Here is a 20,742-nt window from a genome sequence, read left to right as displayed (position 1 = left end):
TCTCTTTATTGAATTCTCAAACTGATTGTATGGTATAGTAACAATTAAAATGTCACACCATTTATCCCATGTCATAAGCAGAAAGATCTCACAAGAGTTTGTTCATATACACTCAATCTTTTCCATAAAGGATTTCAAGTGCACTGCAGCTATAGCACAAATAATAAAAATAACGGCAAAGGTAAAGGTAAATAGTAATAAATAATCAGGTCTAGGAAATTATAAATAAGGATCAAGATGAAGAAAAGATCACGTCAAAATCGGGAAAACAACAACCAAAAATGCCATAAAGGTCCACAGAGTTGGTATTTTTGAAAGTCAGATTTGGATCTGTGCTTTCTATGTATCCAAGCTATAAGGGACATGGTTAGCTACACATTTCTCATTGTGAGAAAAGTTGGAGGAAAGGATAAGGGGAAAAGGAAGGAAGGAAGGAAGGAAAGAAGGAACAGAGAGAGGGAGGGAGGGAGGAAAGGAGGGAATTTCTGTAACATGTTCCACAGAAATAATTCTCTCAGAAAACCAAATATTGCTTAGCCTTTAAAATAGCAATAAAAAATAAAATTTGGGTAAAGTGTTTTCTAAGAAACACTTGATATTTACTATTTCCTTGTTTCTTTAGATGTATATACAACATAATTTTCTTGATAACTTGAGTAATTACTACAATAGTAGTATTGTTTGTTGGCAACTTTACATCAGTAAGACTATTTGCTTTTATGCATAATGCCCCCAAATATTCTGCTGTGTGAGTTCTTATTGCTGTTTAGTAATTTTTCAATTTCCTACATGTTGGCCTATTCCTTCTTGCTATTATTAATGTGCCTACATCTAATGTACTTTTAAAATCCACGACAATCCAGGAAACTAGATAACAAATGTGTTTAAATTGTAAATCAACTTTGTTAATTATGTAAAGTAAAAGTAAAAATGCTCTTTGTGAGGGGTTGAGTGGCTCATCTAGCAGGAAATCTCATGAGTTTTAATACGGACTTTTTTTCTTCTGATTTTGTGTGTTCAGACATGGTACTTCTGCTTTCTATAACTATGGTCACAATCTGGATGAATAGTTGCTAAAGAAATAATTTCTGGACTCATTCATTCAATAAATATTTCTTGATCACTGACTATCTGGCAGGCACTATTCCAGGCACTGGGGATACAGTAATGAATAGGAAAAAGTCCTTGCTTATATATTCTGGTGGGAGCAGGAAATGAAACAAGTAAACAAAACATGAACATACAACTTCAGATTGTGACAAGTGCTTGGAAGAAAATAAAACAGAAGGAAGTGGTGAAGTAATCTGCGTAAGAATGAAGTTTAGTTTGAAAGTGAGAATTGGCCTCATGGGGAAGGTGACTTTTGAAGTAAGACTTGAATGACAGGCAGGAGCCAACCATGGAAGATCAGGGAGGGGAAGGTTCAAGGCAAGGATTAACACAAGAATCCCATGTACCTGCAGATCAATAGTGAGCATAAGTTACTAGAAAAGTCAAAGCCATAGGCAAGGATAGATCATGTAGAGCTTCATAGACTCAGATAAGAAGTTAGAATTTTAGGGGCACCTGGGTGGCTCAGTCGGTTAAGCGCTTCGGCTCAGGTCATGATCTTGCGGTCTGTGGGTTCGAGCCCCGCGTCAGGCTCTGTGCTGACAGCTTAGATCCTGGAGCCTGTTTCGGATTCTATGTCTCCCTCTCCCTCTGACCCTCCCCTGTTCATGCTCTCTCTCTCTCTCTCTGTCTCAAAAATAAATAAATGTTAAAAAAAAAATTAAAAAAAAAAAGAAGTTAGAATTTTATTCTAAGTACAATGGGGAGCTTTTGGAGAGTTTTAAACAGGAAAGAAATGCAGAAGTTAAGGGAAGTATGGGTGCATTTATGAAGTAACTGCCCTACAGTTACTCTGCAGATTAGAGAATTTAATATTCTTGCCCACTTCTAATCTTATCAAAAAATCCTTGAGGCACACAATTTAACTTCCTCTGGATGATAGGGAGCTCTAATTTTTTCCCCAAAGTCCTTTAGCTCTGAACTGTAGAGGCACGATAAATTCATGAAGTATTAAGACAGGTGGAGGAGGGGAGAATACTCGTTACTCAAGTATTTGAGATTTCCCTGAATGAAACTGCATACTAATGATAGACAATATGAGCAGGTCCTCTCAATATTTGTAATCTTGAAATGTTTGATTTTGTTTAGGATAACAATGTTTAGTATGTAAACAGAAAAACTTTCTCTCTCTTCTGTATCATTATAAAATGCATTGCATATAATAGGTGCTCCATAAATATAACCTCTAGGTTGTCTATGGCAAAGCCACCCTAAGTGACCTCCTCTTTCACTAATTCCTTCAATTCTTCCCTCACATCCCTTCCTGCACTTCGCATTTGTAAGGCATTACCTATGACGCATCCAGGCTGGTGACTTGTCAGGCACCAGTAGTAGTTGGCACTCACTGTTGGAGTGGATTTTATTCAATCCAAAGTAGAATAAAATTTCAAACTGTCTTTGGGGTCATAAATTTAGCATAGTGGTATATTTATGAAAATATATTTCTCTTGTGGCTTAAACTAGTGCTCTCGGGTGGGCCCGTGGCCAAGGAATTACAGTAATATTTCTCTTTGGCTCAGCTTGTTGACCTAGTTTCCTAGGTCTACTTTGCAAATAATCTTTGTGAAAAATGTCCCCTCAATAATAGTAACTATTCTCCTAAAGAACCAGCTTTACTCCATGCCTTGAATAACCTATAAAATAAATATTTTCACCATAAATAATCATCCCTACTTTTCATGCCATTTGAGAAAGCTAATGGCAAAATTCTTTCCATTTTCATCCTCAATCTGTTTTAGTAGGTGAACTTTTTCTTATAATTCGCTACAAACTGCTCTTCCACCTTTTTATACTGTTTTGTGAACCATTTATGGCTGGCTACCTTCTGTGCATTTATTGGGTTGTCTTATTGTTTGTAGCCTCTGAAGCCCTTTGAGAAAAAAAGTATTACATAAATCCAACTAGATGGAATTATACTATTGACTACCTAAGTTACTCTAAGCATTACTAAATGAATTTTTTTAATGTTTCTGTTGGTTCTTTTTGTAAACATTAAACAGGAGGGAGATTCTTTTCCTGCTTTCTATAAGCTTTAAGTTTGAGGCAGACAAACATATACACAAAGAGGCATTTTTAGACATATGCAAGAAACATCAGCAGAATACAGACAAAGGGTTATAACTTTGTGTAATAATCAGTATAGGCTTACACTCGAGTGATGACCAAATAAGAAAGTTGCGCAAGTTACTATCTGTACATCATGATTTGAGGTGAAAAGTCACCATCTCTGTTCCATATTGTCAGGGCATCTCATACTGGAGATGGTCTTCATGGGCCATCTGAGTGAAGGCAGGAAAATTGTGGCTGATTGACAGAATGTAAAGAAGGTTTGCATTTGGAGTTTCTCCTGGGTTCAGGTGTGAATTTCCTTATGCTTTAATAGAGAACATAATCCAATCATATACACATAGAGTGAATGTTTTCCTAACTGAAAATTAAGATTTCTGGGTTGTAAGTTTATACCTTTTATTCAGAAGTATAAAAAATAAATTTAAAATAATAAGCTACATTTACTGAATAAAATACCATGAAAAAAACCACATATTTTAGCATAAAAATATGCATAATTTAATGCAACATTGGAAAATTTGAAGTCAGGACCAGAAAATCTGGACACAGACTACCATGTTTGTGTGTTAGAGAAAGGTAGTCTCCCACCAGACCAAGATTTCTCCTCACCCTGGAAGATTTCCTTTTGCGGGGTGGGGGGAGGGGCAAGCAGTGATGACAACTGATTAAGGCCACTTTGCAAGTGTTGTTGATAGGAGACTGCAGAAACACAGGAATGGGTCCTATAAGCTTAATCAAAGTCAGGGAATCTGAAGCAATTTCCTGGTCAGAGTGTGCAGGGACATGGAGAGGGGAGGCTGGGCTAGGGATGCTTCTTTGAATGCAGCACCTTTTGGAAGGACCACAGTCTTGCCTGTGGTACATGAAGGATTCTGTCATTCAGACAACAAACCAAAGCTGGTATCCAGGTTGAGAGAGGGCAGACTGTAATCCCTGAACAAAAACGAGGGTTAGAACTTTGTGACACTATAACAATATGTCAGTTCGCAATAGTAATGTATAGATTGGCTTTTCTGCACCTTTCTTCCCTGACAAAATGATTACTGAGACCTCGTAGGCCCTTAATCATGAAGATAGACCAAAGAATTCATAACGTTAATATCCTTCCCTTGGCAAACTAGTCTGGCCTATACTGCAGGTGGAACAGACTTAACCTTATGAAAAAATTGGGGGGCGCCTGGGTGGCGCAGTCAGTTAAGCATCCGACTTCAGCCAGGTCACGATCTCGCGGTCCGTGAGTTCGAGCCCCGCGTCAGGCTCTGGGCTGATGGCTCGGAGCCTGGAGCCTGTTTCCGATTCTGTGTCTCCCTCTCTCTCTGCCCCTCCCCCGTTCATGCTCTGTCTCTCTCTCTGTCCCAAAAATAAATAAATGTTGAAAAAAAAAATTTTTTTTTTTAAAAATTGGTTCCTATTCTGTTAATACCAGGAAAAAGAAGAAAATAATCTATTCATGAACTATAACTACAGCAGTTATCATTTTGTTATTTTTAATAAAACCACATTAAAATCTTCCTCCAATACCCCACCTTCCTGGACTAGCAATAAATTCAGTCCCAGATATTCTCAGGGCTCTCTGTCCACTAAAATTGGGCCACTGGTCAAGAAGTTTCCATGATATGAAAGCATTCATGAATTTTTGCATTTACCTGTTCCTTCAGTGCATGGTCAGCTTAGCACTGTATTGAAGAGCACAGAACCTGGAGCCAGACTCCAAGTGTGAGTCTCAGCTCTGCCTGCACCTTCCTAGCTGGGTAGCCTTGGGTGAGTTATAAATCTCTCTGTACCTCAATTTCCTCATCTGTAAAATAGAGGTGAGGTGAGTACCTACTTGATAGAAAATAATAATTTAGTTCTAATATAAATATAAAGCGCTTGGATCCATACCTGGCACAGAGTACATAGATGCTGGGGACCTCCAACTTCAATCACCAGTTCTCCATCCATCCTAACCTTTGCCAAACTGCTTCTCATTCTAGGCTGTGTGCTTTCAGGTCTGGCAGCTCCATTGCTTCTGTGAACTTTGGCCTGGGGTCTGGACTCCCTCTGTGCTTCTAGAAGAGTAACACATAGGAAGTAGACAAGTCAGAAGTAGGGGAAAGGAAGTAGAGGTCCCTCTCCCTGTAGGTCTGAATAAAGATTCCTTCCACCACCAAATATAAACATAAAGGCTATTATTTTCCTTGTTTAATCATAACGTTTGTGTTACATACCTAATATCTGAGTTCTCTATTAAGTCATCATCTACTGCAGGCCACAAATGATGGGACCTTGAGAAAAGGAAAAGTATTGAAGCATAGAAATCTTCAGGAAAACAAGAGAGCTCTCTGTACTTGGAAGAGTGAAGTAATTTGCCTCCGAGTCCTAAACAAGGTTAGGAAGTGGGAGGAAAAATATCGAAGCCTGTAAAATCCTGACTAAAGTGCGCAAGTCATTTCATAAACACCCACCTTCCCTTTAATTTCTGCCACTCTCCAGCTTAAAACTTCCTCCAGGGCACTGCCTCTGAGCAGCCCCCAGAATTAATCAGGATTCTCTTTATACTTGCCAGGCTCAGGCCAACACCCTCCTCTCCCAGACACTTGTTTCAGCATCTTTAGCATCTTCTAACAGAAGAGAAATGTCTTGAGGGACACCGTTCCTTGACATATAAACCTCCCCAAGGCACAGCAAGGGACTTGGCTTAAAGGGAGGGGAACTGGAAAAAAATAAGGAAAAAATTCACAAATTGATGTCAATAAATTATTCTGCCAGTCAACATGGTTTAGAGAGATTTTTAATTATTAGACCACATGTAAAAATAAAACACTAAGACTGGGTCTGTCTTGCCTAAGTAAAAAGGAAAGAGTTAAGGAAAATTTGGATTTTACAAAAATTTATTGATAAACTATGTTGGTTCTCTGGATTCAATATCCTGGATTCAAGTTGCTTGGTTAGTTCCAGTGTCCTCTTTTATCTTTCTTTCTTTCTTTTTTTTCTTTTTTTTTTTTTTTTTAATTTTTAGGAGGGAATGCCAACCTTCATTTATACTTGGGTTTGAGTTCACAGCAATTTTTTTTAATGTTTATTTATTCTTAGAGAGAGAGAGAGAGAGCACAAGCAGGGGAGGGGCAGAGAGAAGGAGGCACAGAATCTGGAGCAGGCTCCAGGCTCTGAGCTGTCAGCACGGAGCCCCATACGGGGCTTGACTCATGAACACAAGATCATGACCTGAGCCAAAGTCAGCTGCTTAACCGACTGAGCCACCAAGGTGTCCCTGAGTTCAGGGCCATCTTAAACAGTATAGTAAAGCAGGAAAAAGCACAGGTCCACAACCAAAGTTCAAATTCCAACACAAACATATTAACTATGTGACAACTGGCAAACATTATCTGGAGTTCCTTCAGTAAGGTGGAGAGAGTATCACCCCAGCTTCTTGTGTTCCAGGATTCTTTACCACAAAACTGGGGATTTGTTGTCTCACAGCTTCAAAGAATGAAGAGGTGGACACAAAATAAGCAGCAGGCAAAAGTTTATTAGAATATAAGATTAGAAAGGAATAACAGTAGGAAAGCTCACTTTACAGAGAGGGGACATTCAAAAGTGACTGCCCAACGATTATAGGCAAGGGTTCTTGTTTAATAAGGTTCTCTGGTCAGCCAATTCCCCTTCCCTTCCCCCTTGTTCCTTCTCAGGTTCTACCCTTATTGGCTTGATAGCTCTAGGTGCTGGGTTGTCCATTCCTGATTGGCTTGTTTCCATTGTATGAGGGATGGTCTATGGCCATAGTTAGGTCTCTTGTCAAATTCCAGAGGGGGAACCTAAGGGAAAGTAGGTGGGGTGTGTTACATTCTTAAGAGAAACCTTATGCCTGAGGGGACTTGCTGAGGTCAGACACTCTCAGCATTGTTCCAAAATAGGTGTTTTTTTCCCACCTGATGACCTCAGGCCCTAATCTTTCCCTCTCTGCCTACTGAATCCTATCTTCTCCTATCACACTAGCAGCTGTTGCAGCCACATCCACCCCAGCCTGCTTCTCAGGCACTCTACCTGAAAGGCAACTGGGCTGAAAGACAGTGGGCTCTGTAAGTCTCCATTCTGCTGGTTAGCGTGGGACTTGGCAAGCTGTCGATCTTTTGATGGAGCCTCTAACTCCAAATGTTCACTAAAGGCAAGAAATAGGAACTCTAGAACTGATATAAGGGCCAAGTGAGAAAAACTGCACATAGGTCTTCAGTAAGTATTAATTATTTACAAGTGTTGCCCAGGACAAGGGTGTGTCCAAAGTGCGCAATGATGTGCAAAGTCGGGTGCACAAGACAATCTGTTTGGTACAGAAAGAAAAAGATTGTTGTACCCCTTTTTATGTTTTTATCTTTCATCTTTTAAAATTTTTATTTTGTGTTTTAAAATTTACATGACATATTAATATGATAGTATTAATTGTAATGACTGGGTTCAGGGGAAAATGTTTTAACATTGCTAGGCATATCGTACTAAAAACAAATATTGAAAACAAATACTATTTACATGACAATTTTATCTAATTCTTAAGCTTCTTGTAACATCATGATTCATCTGAAATAGGGCAGGAATGCCCAGAACAATGATCTAGTTCTGCTACAAACTCCAATGTGTGGAGGTTTTTCCCGCACCACCAAACAATTCTTCTACCCCAGCTGGGTGCCCTGCAATACAACTCAATTATGACACTACATGGAGCTAGTGTCAGATCCCAGATTAAGGGTTTAGTACTACAAGACTGCCCCACTTCCCCCATTTTAAATGCCAGACCAGATTATCACCTTTGCTTCTGACTTACTGGCTGGGTTGAATTAGTTTGCTAGGGCAACTCACAGAACCCAGAGAAACAGTTTACTTACTAGATCACTGACTGGTTTCTTATAAAAGGATATAACTCAGGAACAGCCAAATGGAAGAGATCGCAGGGTGAGGTATGGGGAAATGCCTTGGAGCTTCCATGCCCTTTCCAGGAAGACATGCCACTCTCCCCAAAATCTCTAGTGTTCACCAACCCAAAGCTCTTTGAACCCCATCTTTTCTGGTTTTTATGGTGGCTTAATTGCACAGGTACAATTGATCAGATCAACCATTGGTATTTGAACTCAGGTTCCAGCCCCATCCCCTCCCTGGAGGTGTGAGAATGGGGCAGTGGACTAAACTTTCCAACTCTAATCACAGGTTATTTCCTTAAGGACCATGCCTCACCCTAGGGGCTTTCCAGAAGTTACTTCATTAACGTAACAAAGGACGTCCTTTAGGAAATTCCAAGAAATTTAGGAGAGACAGAGCCTGAGCATGGAAGGAGCAGAGAGAGAGGGGGATACAGATTCAGAAGCAGTCTTCAGGCTCTGAGCTGTTAGCCCAGAGCCCAACATGGGACTTGAACTCACAAGCCGTGAGACACTGACCTGAGCCAAAGTCGGAGGTTTAACCAACTGAGCCACCCAGGTGCTCCATCCCTTGTAATCTTGAATTCTTTACTTTACCTTATAAGATGAGGTTTGGAGTAGGGCTGCCAGATTTAGCAAACAAAAACAGCAATATTTGGGACATACTTATACTTTTCAGTATAACTGTTGTTATCTGAAATTCAAATGTATTGGTGTCCTGTATTTTATCTAGCAACCCTTGGTTGGAGGTGTACTTGGCAACTGGTCCTTGTTTGGAGTCCACTTGTACTCAGCCAGATAAGTGATTTCAGGCAAGTTACTTAACTTCTCTGGGCCTCACTTTCTTTGTACCCCTCCATTGTTGTGAGCATCCTTTTTACAGAGGATGTCAAGCACTTGCACATTTCTTGCACATAGTAGATAAGGTTCTTACTAAATTATAGGTATTATAATAATCACAGATGACCCTGTTACTTATAGTTTCAAGTATTACCTAGTTTTACCTAATGTTACCTAGTATTACCTAGTTTCACGTATTTTTGTACAAATCTAATCTCCTTTACTTTACTAGAAGGTGGGATCCACATATGCACAGACCGCACATAATGGGTACATAATTGGTTGAATTCTGTATAAGTACAATTTCTACCCAAGCACTTCTGTTGAGTCTGATTGACTGGCTACTTGGCTGGCCCCTTTGTCCAATTCTCCTATTCCCTTCCTTCCCCTTCCCCCATAAGAAGAATAAGGCTTGGTTCCTAAATTATTTCAAATAAGATAAGCCCTTGTGGAAACTGCTTCAGTCAGTTTTTACAGGCCAATAAATAGATCCCACAGCATGTATATGATTTACCGTTCATATTAAATTGAAAAGCTCCCTAGTGTAATTCTTTGGAACTACTGATGAAAATGAAAGGCATTCACCAGAACTGTTGAAAAGATTTAATGACACTTGCATTCAAGCTGCTGAAAGTAAATAATTATGATGCTGGGTGGCTATTCTTCTGCTGAGTTTAGACAGTTTAAAACAACTTGTCCTGTGTTAGCTTGACATTAATTCAAGGTGTGTGAACAATCTCCATCAGAACTGTGGGCAACATATGATGGAAACTTAGACATTTTTTTATAGATTTATGAAGCATAACAAGGATTTGGAGGAGGGGACCCTCAGGACAGTGACAGGGGATGGTGAGAAGGACTTCCTGGAAGGCTCACCTGTCCAGATCACCCTATGAGAGGGAGAGGTGCCCAGGAGAAAGCACCACCAACAGTCACAGCAAGCCCAACTCTGGATGGTTTGTGTGTCACTGCACCAAGGCACGTCACTCGTCTTCCAAGCCAGATCTTTGTCCTGCCCCCACTTGCTATCAAGAAGGAAAAGAAAAGTGAAAAATAAAGACTGACTGTGAATTTGTGTGTGTTTTTTTAAAAAAGGTCCTTGACCTTTCAACTTCCCCCATTTCAACCCTGCTATTACTAAGTATCCCACTGGGTCACCCATTCTCCTCAGGTGTTCTGGGACCTCTGTCAGGTATCCCCTGAAGGGGAGAAAAAAATTTTCCTGGGTCCAAGATCCTTCTAGCTGGACCAAGAATGAAATTTACAGGGTTGCCTGGGTAGCCGAGTCAGTTGAGAGTCCAACTCTTGATTTCAGCTCAGGTCACAATCCCTGGGTCGTGGAATTGAGCCCTGTGTCAGGCTGTGCACTGAATGTGGAGCCTGCTTGAGATTCTCTCTCTCTCTCTCTCTCTTTCTCTCTCTCTCTCTCTCCCTCTGCCCCTCTCCCCCACTTGTGTACTCTCCCTCTCTCTAAAATGAAAAAATAAGAATTAAATTTACATGAGACAGATTAACATGAAAAAAAACCCAGTTGCATTAGGTACACACAGAGACCCAATAATGAAATTGAGACCCAAAGAAATGACCAGAGCAAGCAGTTTTTATACTTTTTACCCAAAGAAACAATAAATCTGTGAGGCATTGACAGGACAAAGAAAACTTAGCTTTAGGAACTTCAATTAGTAAGGAATTCTAAACAGAATTTGGGCTGTGATAGTAAATTAGTAAAAAGTAACAAGGGTTGTTCACACAGCCTTCTTGGCTCTAAATTTCCTATCTCTGGCAATTAGGATGTCTCTTTACTTCTTGTGCAGGGAGGGTAGCTTTCACAGGGGAGATTTGTTTCCTGCTTTCAGGGGGACAGGGAACTGTCTGAGTGTCCTTCTTGCACAGGCTATCTCTTAAGTAACTTTTATTCAAAATAATCAATATGCCAAAGTGGTACATTTTGGGCAGCCTGCCCTTGGCCCCTACAGCTCTGTATGCAGGCTGCAGAGGAGCCAAAATCAGGGTACTGGGCAGTCAGTCCTGATTCCTAGCACATAGGCTTGAGCCATGAACAAATGAACTTAATTGAACTTTTGTGTATGTGGACGGTCATTCTCTTCCACAGCATTTTCAGAGAGCATTTCCCATGTACTTGACTAATGGAGGGATTTTCCATCTGATTCCGGGTGTTCCATGTTGAAAGCCAAAGGGAGATCCCTGCATTTGGCAAAAAAGACAGAATGCATAGGCAGATGCCAGGTGCATTTCTCCATGCTGGCCAGAAAACAGTACAGAAGGCTGCGTTTGATAAACCCATTTGGCTCAAAGCAGGAAATGAGTCCTACATGGATGGCTGCTGTGGGTCTCTCCAGAGCAGCTCCCATCTGCTTCACCTAGCTTACTGTGCTTCACTTCACCCTGAGCCTTGAGTGCCACCCTTTGTTGCTGGCTCAAGACACACTAGGAAAAACTCTGTGTGGACCACTGAATTGTAATTCCATCTTCTATTTCTGTCTGCCCATTTTTGTGGGATTTCCTGTCCTTTCACAAGCTATTTAAGTGATGCTCAGGAAACTTATGGTTCAGACTTGTGAGCTCATCGAATGCATGGTTAGAGTCCAAGGGCTTTTCTGACACCCTTTCTGTGGGACGTGTTTTGGAGAACTCAGTGATTCTTGGTGCAATGACGGCTTTTGGTTTCCTTATCTCTCAAATGAAGATTTGGATGCGATGACTCTGGAGTGTCTTCCATCTCTAATATTCTGTGAGCTTCTGGAATGGAATTATAGGTATGAATATACTATAAAGCACTATAAAGTAAGTGTCACTACTGTTATTACGTTTTCCTCTGAATCATATCACAAACTAAGATGTAGCACAATGCCTATTTCTCTCAATAATTCCTTCAAATTGACCAATTTTTAAAAATGATAATTGAGATAATTGAATGTCTTCCCAAAGAACTCATCAGTCTTATAGCTTTAGCATTAACTTTAATTCATTTAACAGATATTCCTTTGTAGGCTGTGTGCTAGACATAATGGATATTAATAATAATCATAAAACCAGATTTGTTCTTGAAGTGTATATAATCTAGCTGAGAACACAGACCTTAAATAAGTATTTAAAAGTATGATGAGTATTACAAGGAAGGACAAGATTCTACAGAAATGTAAAATGCGGGCACCCATCCTGGTTTGAGTGGGTAAGAAAAGTTTTTTTGCCAGGAGTAACTATCCAGATTAATAATAACAGCTAACATTACTGAGTATTTATCATATGTCATCATGTTATGTGCATTATTTCATCTACACTTCACAAGAGCCCCATCAGGCAGGGTCTATTATTGTTTCTACTTACAGACCAAAAAAAAAAAAAAAAAAAAAAAAATCAAAGCTGTGAAAAGGCTAACAGCAGTTGGAGAGTTGGAGACACCTGGATATGAGTGCAGGTAGTTATACACCATGTTCTTTGCTGACTCTGGGGTAGAAGAAACGACAGACAAGCCTGGAGACAAGGGCTGCATCAGATCCTGCAGGTCTTGATGGACTGTGTGAAATTGCACTGGAAGAAAGCATCAACTGGTTACTACTCTTGGGAGGGAGTTTCTCAATGTCCCTCTGTTCCTCAAGATAATAATGTGTTTGTAAAAGAAAAACAAGCTGCTTTATCATTCAGAAAAGAAGGAGATGGGATGGTTTATATACAGCCAGAGGTATTAGGGCTTGTGAGAAATAGAATTTCTCTGAAGTAAAATTTTCTCATAAGTAAGATAGATGGCATAATCTAATTTTCTAATAAGCTTTGAGTAATAAAACTCTATAATTATCTTAATAAAATTCTACCTGATATCTATCAGATGGCAATAATAGTGAATATTCACTGTTTTAATAATAGAATTATTCTAGTTAAAGTTACAAAGACATTGATTCTAACAGGTTCTTTTTCTCAATACTTAGAATTACTTTTTAGGGAAAAAGTGGGAATAATAAATACTATAATAGCAGAAGGGAGGAATTTTATTTCTGACATTTTAAGCACAGCTCTAAAAAGTTTAACTTAAACATTTCTTAGCTAGGAATGACTTAACATTTAGGAGATGAATTTTCTGGGCAACATTTAGATTCTTCAGTATTATTAGAATGTTTCCACCTTGACTTCAAAAGAAACAATTTAAGTGTGTCCAATATTACTTTATCTAGGTGCATACCAAAGCATCTTTAATTAGTAGGAATTGCATGCTACTAAAGTGTAATTAATTATAAGTCAGCTACCTGGACTTCTCAATTAACTTGAATTTCTTTTTGTATTGTATCTAAGGCATAAAGGAAATTGCCAGATAATAAAGTGTTAAAAAAGAAAAGAAAGAAAAACACCTGACATATATTTTAAGACTAAAACATGTCATGCTGACTGTGTACCTCAGGCCAAGATTCTGTGCATTCAAATTCTGCTACTCTTGGGATTAAGAGCATGAATTTGGAAATCAGATGGGCCTGGGAGAGTTGTTATTACATTCACTATTTGTCTCCAAGCAGGTTATTTAATTTCTTGATAGCTCAATTCATTCATCTGCACAAAAAGGATAATAATACCAGTCTTGCTGTAATGTAGGAAGAGTCAAAGGGATTGCATAGGTAAAGCAAAGAGTCACCTCATGACAGGTGCTCAGGAAACTGAAATCATTTAAAACCAAGATTTAGTCATCCCATTATCAGAAATAATCAAAGAAAAGTGACATTACATTTGGTATTCAGTACTAACTCCTGTAAAAAATTATGCCTTCAGATTTTCAAAAATTACTTTTAACAATGATGGTTAAAATTAAAATATTTCTTGGTTAACCTTTGGTAAATTACAATTACAATCAGGTAACTAGAATGCCCAATTTAGAAAATATTCAGGTTAATATAAACTTGATTTTTTATAGTATTCAGAAACTATAGTGTTTTATCTACAAAAAAATAGGATCATCTTTTCGAAGTCAATAGAATTGTCAACTCTAATTTTAGCAAAGTTTAAATAGACTTCCAGGTAGGAATTAGTGCTGTTTTTTTCTGCCTTTTTAAGCTAACTCTGAGTTCTTCAAATCTTACTGTCTCATGCATGCCTTCTAATTAATTTCTTAGTTTTGTTCTTTGTTGAATATGTATTAGCACCTTTACTTTTGCAGGGCTAATAGATGTTTTTCTTGACTAATTTTGAATGGTTCTGAATTTTCTTTTCTTTTGCATTTGGGGCAAAAACAGTCACATCACATAGATATGACTTTGAAAAGATCGATTTTTCTTTTTTTTTTTTTTTTTTTTTCAACGTTTATTTATTTTTGGGACAGAGAGAGACAGAGCATGAACGGGGGAGGGGCAGAGAGAGAGGGAGACACAGAATCGGAAACAGGCTCCAGGCTCTGAGCCATCAGCCCAGAGCCTGACGCGGGGCTCGAACTCACGGACCGCGAGATCGTGACCTGGCTGAAGTCGGACGCTTAACCGACTGCGCCACCCAGGCGCCCCGAAAAGATCGATTTTTCAAATATAGGTCATACCATATATACATAGTAACACCTGTGTAAAATACTTACTAATCTATCTGCTTGGTCAATACAGATTTTGGGGTAAGGTACTATTTCCCCAAAATGTGCACTTTAGATGGTAACACAGCTTTTATTATTTTTATTTTAAAAGTTATATATTTTAAAGAATATTAATATATACCTTATACTTATGATACCAGTTTGCCATTTATTGATAATAATTCTAAAGATTTCTTCTTAAATTATTTAAGTAAAAAACATTAGGAATTGAACATATATTATTCATATGCAACAAAAATTGTGCAGATGATACATGAGGAGGTGAAACCAGGGAAATAGGAATATTGTTGCTCTTAACTGCACGACTTGGGTGAGTCACTTCACTATTATTTTTTCCACTTCACTTTTCTAAGCCTCAGTTTCTTCATCTACAAAATGGGAATTGGACCTTATAATCACCCCATCAACTGTAAGCATCCTTCTGACCACACTTAACTCATCTTTCTCTCACAACTACCAGGATAGTGAGGGAAACACTGCCATGTGGCTCACTGCATGACTGTAAGATTCAGTAAGTTAACTGAAATGCCTTCACTTCTACCACTGGAAGATGCCTCTCTGTCTACAGTAATAGACTATATATAGTAATTTTCTTTTCAGTTGCCTACTCATAGAGATACATTGTATAGCCACAAGCCGAATATTTAAACATTGTGTTTTTGTTTTGTTTTTGTTTTTGTTTTTTGTGCCCTGGACATGTGAGGTGCAATGAAGGAAACAAGAGAAATGTCAGAAATGGTGAATGTCCTCAAGGAGTTTACAGTTTCCCTGGGAAGGCAGTAAGAGGGCAAGTTAGGCATTTAGGTGAGCAAATATAATTGTATATGGGGAATTTTACCTAGGATGGGGAGGTGAAAGCTGTTAGCAAGTTTAAGGAGGAGAATGGGACATGACCTGGAGGGAAGAGGAGTTAAAAATAAAGGGTAAGAAGAAGGAGAACATTCTAAGCTGGGTTAGCTGTGTGTATAAGGTCTCAAAAGTGATATTTTTAAATGTATAATTTAGCAAACTTACCAGAAAAAAGGAAAATAATAATACCTGTTTACTCTTGATTTGCAAGCTAACATGCTTGTTGGTTGAGTCATTTTGTTAATTATATCTTGTCACCCATGATTAAGTTATTAACCATGTCCTTTTTTTTATTTTCCAAAATATTCTCTAACTATAAAGATCTTGACTGGGGCGCCTGGGTGGCTCTGTTGGTTAGGCGACCGACTTCAGCTCAGGTCATGATCTCACAGTTTGTGAATTCGAGCCCCACGTTGGACTCTGTGCTGACAGCTCAGCGCCTGGAGCCTGCTTCAGATTCTGTGTCTTCCCCTCTTTCTACCCCTCCCCTGCTCATGCTCTGTGTCTCTCTGTCTCTCAGTAATAAATAAATGTTAAAAAAATAAAAATAAATTAAGAACTTGACCAACTAAATTACTTTATTTCTTTTGCTTGTTTGTTTTGTCAGTGTGGTGTGGCTAGGGGGAGGTAGGGGGAAGGACTGCCAACTAGGATTTCATTTATTTCTTTTTAAGAAATTCTAAGCTGGCATAAGAAAATGGGAAGGGGTGCAGACAAGTGAGGCATGATCAGATGTCACTGGTGGGGGCTGGCACCTGGCTGATGCCTGCAAAGTGTACCCAGGCTATAAAGAAAACCCTGGCTAATGAATGTGCCTCACTGTGTTTTGTGACTGATTAAAAGAGGACAAAGAAAGGGCCAGTAAGAGTAGGTAGAAGCCAGGAGCCTTCAACAAGAGGTTGTTGTTACCTTGCCAAAGAAGATATCTAGATAACCAGGGACAGGCAGCTTCTGAGCCACTTGCCATTCTTAAGCTTCATGCCTTTGCATGACTGGTTGTTTCCATGTATCATCTTTCATTTCCCTCTTTCCTCCTTTAGTTAACCTTATAATTGAGGAAATCATTAAAGAAGAATTTCATCCTATCAAAAAATATGTGTAATTGAAACGATGATCAATTTGGCTTCATTAGGGAAGCATATTTCAAAGTAACAAGATTTATTGACATATATTAATATTAGTGTTGAGCTATGTATAAGATCTACAGATCTCTGTGGCTATACATATAAGGAAACCAATAATCCTATAAGTGAAGCTACAGATATTTTTTATGTATTGATAAATAAGAGGCATTGATGGCAAAATCTCTAGATAGATTTTTTTTTCAACTTTTATTTATTTTTGGGACAGAGAGAGACAGAGCATGAACGGGGGAGGGGCAGAGAGAGAGGGAGACACAGAATCGGAAACAGGCTCCAGGTTCTGAGCCATCAGCCCAGAGCCTGACGCGGGGCTCGAACCCACGGACCGCGAGATCATGACCTGGCTGAAGTCGGACACTTAACCGACTGCGCCACCCAGGCGCCCCTCTAGATAGATATTTTTAAAACTACTTCTTGGAAACTCAATTAAATTTTAAAGTGTTTTTTTTTCCCAAGTTTCCTCTAGTCACCTGAAACCACATACTCCTTGAATCCCCAAACTTCAAAATGTATTCGCTTCCTTCCGCTGACATTATTTGCAAATAAGGAAGAAAACAAACCCCAGCTCAACAAAACCTAACATTTCAGGGAGTTAGGGCCCTCCAAACATCATAATATAATATAATTGCTATAATTTGAAAGGTCAGTGACATTTAGGGCTGTCTCGGTAAAAAACACTCACCTCAGGCACAGATTTGATGGCAGCCTAAGCAGACTTGCTAATCCTTTGGTCCTCAGCACAGTTGCTTGGAATGAAGTGCTAGGCCTGGCGCAAAATACGAGTTCCTATGGCTATAGGAGACAAAAGGCAGCGGAGCGGGCACCCTGGACTGGAGGCTGGCTGAACAGAGCTGAAGGGGACTCTGGCAGGCTGGAGAAAAGAGAATGATCCAAGACAAAGAAAAGCCTTGAACTTTCTATGAATTGTTGTTTCTTTCCTATTTCTCTCCCTCTGTTATCTCCCTAATCTGTTACCTAACCTTTCTTTCTTTTGTTGTGGGAGTGACTAAAGGTTTCAAGTTCACAAAACATGTTCACAAAACATAGAAAAATTTTAATTTTTTGAGTAACTGATAATAAACTTGCTGTCATAACTTCCTTGCTTAGGTGCTGAGGGAGGAGAAAGGGGAATCTATTTGATCTCCTCAAGTAAAATATCCCAGTGCAACCTGTACTGCTTTAAATCTTAGACTTTCCGAAAAACTTAAATCTCTCCCCCTCCTGCTCAGGCTAGTTTTTCTTCAGCAGCAGCTGCTACTGCTGCTGTTGGAAATAGTGAGTTGCTGGGCCTTGGCATGTCCTGTATTCCTCATCCTTCTCGTTATTTCCCTGTTTTTAACTTTGAGCTGCATTCTCTGCAGAAGCAGCAATAGAGCTGGAGGGCACGGAAACCATCTTCCTACAAGAGTGAAGGCAGTCTACGGAATCTACAAGCCTGGGTATGGTCATTCCATTGTTGAACCCTGCTGTGTGCCAATTCCCTGGTCTGGTTCCTGGCATGATGATGCAGACTCAGCCACAGCTGGGTCCATTTGGGTGCAGAGAAGTGCCCATGACTTAGTCCCTGACCATTCTGTTTTTGTGGTCTCTGGTAAAATGGGGTTGCAGGGTAGGTGGCATACAGAATGTTCATGGGCAGCATTCAGCTCTAAAATGTAACCAACCCAAAAGATCATTGGAGGACAGTCAAACTTTCCTGTGGCTCTTGCCAACAGTACATGCTGTATCCCTTCAGGCTGGGCAACTCAGTTTTGTATAGTCATCACAAAGGCAAGCTACTGGCTTCCCTCCCTTGGTTAATCTCATTTGGGTCACAGAAACCAGCTGAGTTTTTGCTTTGATACCCAAAGCCACAGAGAACTGGAATGGCAATATCCTCACTTTCTCTTTCCTTGGTGTGCTCCATGCTATGGTCCCCTCTCATTTTATTGGCCTACTGCTGAGCTCTGAGCTCTTGCTGTTGAAAATATCTAGATAAGCAAATGGCACCATTCCTTAATTTCCAGAAACATCTCCAAACTTCAGAGGATTTTTGTACAATGTGCTTAATTACTCAGTTCAGAGGAAAAGAAGGCATACTAGCAGTAGTTTAGTTGGGTCTAGCTGGTAAAGTAGACAACACTTAAAAAAGGTATCATAAAGTAAAATTAACTTTTGTGTATGTGAATATGTACATGTGCATGTGTACACAGTTCTATGAATTTTAACATATACATATATAAAAATATACATATATAAAATATACATATATAATACATAAATATACATAAATAATACATATGCATGTAAATTTGTGCAACCAACCACCACTATAATCAGGAATGGTTACATCACTCCAAAACCTCACTTGCACTATTCTTTTGTAGATATACCTCCCTCTCACCCATAATCCCTGGAAATGATTGATCTCTTCTTTCATACAATAGTTTTGTCCCTTCAAGAATGTCATAAAAATGGAATCACAAAGCATGTAATTTTTTGAAACTTGCTTCTTTCACTCAGCTAGTCTGAAGGATTTTGAGATTCAACCAAGTTATTAGTTATTGCATGCTATCAACAGTTCTTGCTTTTTAATGCTGAGTATTCCCCTGTATGGGTGTTCCATACTTTGTTCATCCATTTAGCCTAGGAAGATATTGGGTTGTCTCCAAGTTTTAGTGATTATGGATTTAGCTGTTAAAAACATTCATGTACAGGTCTTATATGAACATTAGTTTTCATTTCTCTGGGAAAAAGACTCAGGAGGGAGATTGCTAGGTCATATGGTAAGTATATGTTTAATTTTATAAAAACGAAACAAAGCAAAACATGACCGCCAAGGTGTTTTCCCAGGATGGTTCTACCATTTTGCATTCCCATCAGCAATACACGAGAGATCCGTTTTTCCTCATCCTTGCCAGGATTTGGTATTTTCTTTGTTTTTGTGTTTATGCCATTCTAACATGGGTGTAGTGGTATTGCTTTATGGTTTTAGCTTTCACTTCCCTAATGGCTATCTTTATAACCTCTTTAGTGAAATAATTATTCAAGTCCTTTGCCCATTTTTTTTCTATCAGCCCATTTATTGAGGTTTTTTCCCTTCTTTCTTTTTCCTTTTTTGAGTTTTGATGTTTTTTTTATATATTCTAGATCTAAGTTCTTTGTCTGGTATGTGGCTTGTAAATATTTTATCAATCTGTAGCTTATCTTTTCATTTTCTTAACAGTGTCTTTCACTAAACAAAAGTTTTTAATTTTTCATGAACTATAATTTATTGTTTTTTTTTCTTTTATAGATCATGCTAATGGAATATCATGTCTAAAGATCTTCGTCTAAGCCTAGGTCATGATATTTTTCACTTCTTTTAAAAGTTTTATGGTTATGGGACACCTGGGTGGCTTCATCGGTTAATTTTTGTAGTTAATTTTTGTGTGTGAGATTTATTTATTAAGTTTATTTATTTATTTTGAGAGAGAGAGACAGAGCACACACGTACAACATGGACAGGGGAGGGGCAGAGAGAGAGGAAAAGAGAGAGAATCCCAAGCAGGCTCTGCACTGTCAGCATGGAGTCCAATACAGGGTCCATCTCACAAGTCTGTGAGATGATGACCTGAACTGAAATCAAGAGTCAGACGCTCAACTGACTGAGCCACCCAGGAACCCCTGTGTATGAGAGTTAAACTGAGGTACACTTTTTTTTAAATAAAGATGACCTATTTTTCCAACATCATTTGTTGAAAGGGCTATACTTTCTCTATTGAATTGCTTTTGCATTATTGTTAAAAATGAAATAGTCATATTTGTGTGGGTCTGTTTCTGGATTCTTGACCCATATATATTTCTTCATGAATAAAACTCTGTCTTATTACTGTAGCTTTAAAGTCTTAAAATTGGATATGTGATTCCTCCAACTTCATTATTCTTCAAAACTGTTTTAACTATTCTAGTTCCTCTGCCAGTCATATACATTTTAGAATCAGTTGGTTTATGTCTTCAAAAAATCCTGCCTGTATTTAGATTGGTATTGCATTAAATCTATAGATCAACTTGGTGAAAATTGGCATCTTTTCCATGTTGACTATTCCAATTAATTAACAAGTATGTCTCTATTTATTTTGGTCTTCTTTGATTTTTTAAAATGGATATTTTGTAGGTTTTGGCATATAGCTCCTGAATATTTTTTTAGACTTTACCTAACTAAATATTGCAATTTTGGGCATTATTATACATGGCATATTTAAAAAAAATTTTTTAATGCTTTTATTTTTTTTTTTTTTTG

At 38.7% G+C, this 20,742-nt stretch overlaps 1 protein-coding gene and 1 long non-coding RNA gene across 4 annotated transcripts in view; one reads left to right on the top strand and one right to left on the bottom strand.

Annotated features, from left to right (window-relative positions):
• The window catches only part of PSD3 (pleckstrin and Sec7 domain containing 3), a 789,820-nt gene that overhangs the window by 131,383 nt on the left and 637,695 nt on the right, over nt 1-20,742 (top strand). The gene's annotated exons all lie outside the window — the stretch shown is intronic.
• Nucleotides 10,687-17,343, bottom strand: LOC125163512 (uncharacterized). The gene is made up of 3 exons (XR_007151484.1): nt 17,164-17,343; nt 12,361-12,461; nt 10,687-11,669 (listed from the first exon to the last, which is right to left on the bottom strand). It is a non-coding gene; the product is annotated as an uncharacterized LOC125163512 (long non-coding RNA).

Source organism: Prionailurus viverrinus, chromosome B1 (genome assembly GCF_022837055.1).
Source record: "Prionailurus viverrinus isolate Anna chromosome B1, UM_Priviv_1.0, whole genome shotgun sequence".
NCBI classification, from domain to species: domain Eukaryota; kingdom Metazoa; phylum Chordata; class Mammalia; order Carnivora; family Felidae; genus Prionailurus; species Prionailurus viverrinus.
This window is presented reverse-complemented; position numbering and strand designations above follow the sequence as displayed.